This window comes from Lycium ferocissimum, chromosome 8 (genome assembly GCF_029784015.1).
Source record: "Lycium ferocissimum isolate CSIRO_LF1 chromosome 8, AGI_CSIRO_Lferr_CH_V1, whole genome shotgun sequence".
Taxonomy (NCBI): Eukaryota; Viridiplantae; Streptophyta; class Magnoliopsida; order Solanales; family Solanaceae; genus Lycium; species Lycium ferocissimum.
Genome location: NC_081349.1, coordinates 52,285,046 through 52,289,620, shown reverse-complemented (window position 1 = coordinate 52,289,620; position 4,575 = coordinate 52,285,046). Strand labels below are relative to the sequence as shown.

The window sequence follows — 4,575 nt, the reverse complement described above, 5'->3', positions numbered from 1 at the left end:
TCAAGAAAAATATTTGAATTTGTTATTTCCTTCGAGAAAAATAATAACAACTAATCATATTATATTAATGTGTTTATAACATAAAATATTCTACAATACATAATAAAAGTATTTAATAATTCAACGTATGACAAGAACATGCAGGAATGACCTTCATACCACAAATAACATTTATATCCTTTGTTATTTTATCTCTTCAGGAGCTGTGTTATGGTATTTCTTCATTTACTTCGGGGAATGAAACTTGATCATTTAGACAAGCTTTATACATAATTTTCAATAGCTCATTATTTCTCTCAACCACAAGAAAATACCGCTTCAATAGATGTTTCAAACCTTTTTCTGCTTTAGGAGTAAAGTTTTAGCGTTTTACTACTTCGCGAGTAGATTTCAAAGTCTTAATATTTCAAGAGTAGATTTCAAAATATGTACTTCTTCAGGAGTAATTTCAAAGTTTTACTACTTCGTGAGTAAATTTTAGAGTTCTACTATTTCGGGAGTAGAATTCAGAGTCGTACTACTTCGGGAGTAGAGCTCAAAGTTTTCTACTTTGGAAGTAAAGCTTAGAATATTCAGAATATTTCTTCTCAATTATTGTACCTCTTCTGGAGGTGAGTCGTGATATATTCACAATCAAGAAACACGTTTGATTTATAATCTTTACTATATAAAGTCACATTCACTTCAGGAAATAAATTTGTACCTATAACATTTATCAAAAGTTCTCATTCTTCAGGAATGAAAATAGCTGGATGTGTCTTAAGCATATCAAATTGTGATAAGTTAGAATTTTTTTTATGATATTGCTACTTCAGGAGCAAATCAAGACACATATATAATATACATAATTTTTCTCTAACATGTGTTCCAGAGTAATCATAATAAATACGAGAAAATATTATCACTTATAGTGATTAACGAAGACATGAAATATACTCCCGGTGATTGTATATATCCTTAAAACTATGTTAGAGTTCAAAAAGAGTTATTATTATTGCTATCCACTCCGTAATTTATCACTGGGATGGTCATGGTAAAAATAACCATCAAAATAGTTACTGCTTGCATACTAATATGTATAGTAACTAACCAAGTTTTGATAAGAACACTAACAACTTGTTTGGATGGGTTATTGTAGGTGCTTTTAAGCCAAAATAGCTTTTGAACACTTTTGTAGTGTTTAGGTAAAATAAAAAGTGTTGTTAATCGCTTCCGTGTTAGCCAAAAATAACGAAAATAAGACAAGATCTATAAATTAAAATTCCTAAACTTATGGCTTTTAGCTTATAAGCCATAAGTTATAAGCTCATCCAAACAGGCTCTAAATCAAGAGTAAGAAAAGGGCTCAAATTACATTACCTGTATAGTCCATTTCTATCTTTTGCCACATCAGATAACTTATTAGGAGCCACATACCTCATGAAGGATACGGGTGGTACTGTCATGCTTCCGAAGATGGTATTTAATTTTAAAGTCACAAATCCTAAATTTTCTCCGAAAGATAGACATCACAATAATAAATAATATTTATAACAAAAACTACTTATTTCTTATTTGTCAATCTCGCCAATATCTTTTAGGGATTATTTTAAATTGAAAGTTAAAATAAGGATACATAAGCTTTTTAATTACTAGTATAACATTTTCGACTACTTGAGTTTGAATCTGTGATAAGTGCATGCCTACATTTAACTAGGCAGGTCAATTCCACATTCATTCTCCTCAAATTAGGTTCACTCTCCAAAATCATGCCTTTGTCCAAAATCACTTGTCAAATTGGCAATAGATTAACATGAACAATTAAGTTCATTATGCAAATGAAAACAGCCTCTTCATCCAAATCCAGAAATGAGACATAGCTCTTTTATTTAATAATTAGTAAAAAAAAATTCAAATTTAAATTTCATTCTCTCTTTTAACTTTTATGGAGGAAAACAAAATTTATTTAAATTTTTCAAGCATGTGCATGCATCAAAAAGTATTTTTGGTTTCGCTCCAAAAAAGCTAAGAAAGAGAATAAGATTCAAATTTGAAATCATTTTTTTTCTTGAAAGGGTTAATTTACTGGTCAGGGACAAGTATGGTTTGTTTATTATGTGCGAGTTTGAACATTTTCGACAAACTTCTTTGGAACAAATAACACTACTCTCTGATATTGGCTGCTTAACGACTTTCGCATCTGCTTATTATATTTGTTACTCCCTATAATTCAAAATGTGTATTTTTAATATATTTTTTTGATACAAAATAAATAATATTTAAAAGAGGTTTACTTTTTAAAAACGGAAAAGGGAAGATTACACTAACTTCAAAGCTTTGAAAAATAGTTCGTTAAATACCTTCGTTATCTTTGACCAACTTGAAAACCCCTTATAATTACTGTTAATTCTAGATCTTGTAAGGAATTCAATTTTATGCCACGATACAGCATTTCCTAAACGGTCCCAAAAAATTATTTTTACTCAATGCCCCATAATTTTTTTCTCACTAAAATAACTCAATCCGACATATTTTTTTTTTCAAGCAAAAAATAATACGGATAATTTTTCCAAAAAATATAAAAATAATTTGCCTGTATTATTTTTGTTGAAAAAAAATTTGGATCGAATTGAGTTATTTTAGGAGTAAAAAATTATTTGAGGGCCTCCAAAATAATTTTGAAGGGCTAGAAGAATAAAATGCAAAAATGAAATCAAATGGATCACATTGCTAGACAACAAATCACATTAGGGTATAATTGATTTGGAGAGAAAGAACCTAGTATAACCGTAAGGGTATAATTCACATCCAAGGCAAGGAAAGGATGATAAACTATTTTTCAAAGTTCAGGGGTAATTTTGGCCCTTTTCCGTTTTAAAAATTTACACTGCTCTTTAATGGATTTTTCAAATGTGAATATTTCTACTTCTAAGAAAATTTGCGGAAAATAAAAGAATAATATTATTACATGACCATTTTATTAGTGTAGTAACTTACTCCCACGTGTGCCTTAGAAGAGTTAATTACTTACACCAATGAAGGTCATTTGACAACATTAACTATTGCTCTCCTGACCTGGTTTTTCCTTTTTCTACATGATTATTCGGTCTTTAGTCTTTTTCTGCATACTAAATCTGCTTTTCACTATTGTTAATTGTGATAAAGACCTAGGGATGGTTGATGGCGGTCTGGCATTTGCACATTATTGTCTCACGAGGAACGAGTTATTGAGGTTCTGTTCGGGTGCAATACCGGGAACACGGGATTATGACAAGCAGCATTGCGAAGATCTCCATCTCTTACCTCCCCAGGTAGAAAACCCAATTTATGGCTGGTGAATGTATACCTTCTTGACCTGTAAATCATTGTTAGTAGTATTACTATGTACCATAGGTGTGATATAACCTGGATATTTGTAAGTCCTTAGTTGGTATCAGTGGCGGAACAGGATTTTCACATAAAAAGTATTTTTGATTTGTGTGATTTTCTGGCAAAGGGAAGCTTGAGATGTCAAAAATATCCATAGTAAGTTGGGTAACTTAGAAAATAGTCAATTCACAACTTTTCTAGACTTTTGAAAAATTCATTTATTTTGAATAAATTTTTTTCTAAAATTTCACTTATTTTTGGACAGAAGGGAGACTTTGTGGGACACCCTAAAAATCCACAGAAGCAGTAACTTTTTACCGTTCCATTGATAATTACTCTCTATTTCAATTTATGTGAACCTATTTCCTTTTTAATTCATGTCAAAATAAATAACCTCTTTCCTAATTTGAAAACAAATTCACTTTATGAAATGAACAGTCACACAAATATTCAAGACTTATTTTGAACCATAAATTTTAAAAGTCTTTACTTTTTCTTAAATGTCGTGCCCAATCAAATGAATTCACATAAATTGAAACGGAGGAAATATTTCTTTTTTGTCAATCTCGCCAATATCTTTTCAGGGATTATCTCAGATCTACAAATTCAAATACATTGACCAAATTAAGTTAATCATGCCAATAAAAAACAACTGAAACCTCTTCATCCAAAATCCAAAAATGAAACATAGTGCCAATTAAATCACCTAGATTAATTATTAAGTAAAGTCACTTGGCAACAACAAAAGACCAAAAAAATAAGATACATCATTAAAAAAGAAATTGGTAGCAATTAGCAACAAGATAAATGTAGCAGGAGACAGGTAGCAAGATGCAATTAAAAGTGCACCACGCTGTTTAATACTGGCAATTTAATTTATGCTTCGGAAACTTGAACATCCCTCACTTTTGAAAAGAGAGTTCACCATAAGAAGCAACACTTTTTTAATAGTAACCAAAAAAAAAAACAGCAAGCAAAAGGGATTTCAAAAGGTTCTGAAAAAATGAATTTTGATGATTTTTCTAGGGTAAAATTCAGATATACATGTAACAATCCAACAATTGGGCAAACTGATAGAAAAAAATCAGTTCACTATAAATAGATAAGATAGTTGGCATTAACTTTAATCTATGCTTCCCTTGACACGTCCATTGAATATTAGTAAATCAATGCACGCAACGCCTCGTTAAGCAATTTGACAAATTTTCATAAACCTAAATTTCCAAC

At 30.3% G+C, this 4,575-nt stretch overlaps 1 non-coding gene across 1 annotated transcript; it reads right to left on the bottom strand.

Moving 5' to 3' along the window:
- Positions 1 to 4,153: 4,153 nt before the first annotated feature.
- On the bottom strand, positions 4,154 to 4,286 carry LOC132069105 (small nucleolar RNA snoR137). The gene has a single exon (XR_009417672.1). It is a non-coding gene; the product is annotated as a small nucleolar RNA snoR137 (small nucleolar RNA).
- Between the last annotated feature and the right edge of the window lie 289 nt (positions 4,287 to 4,575).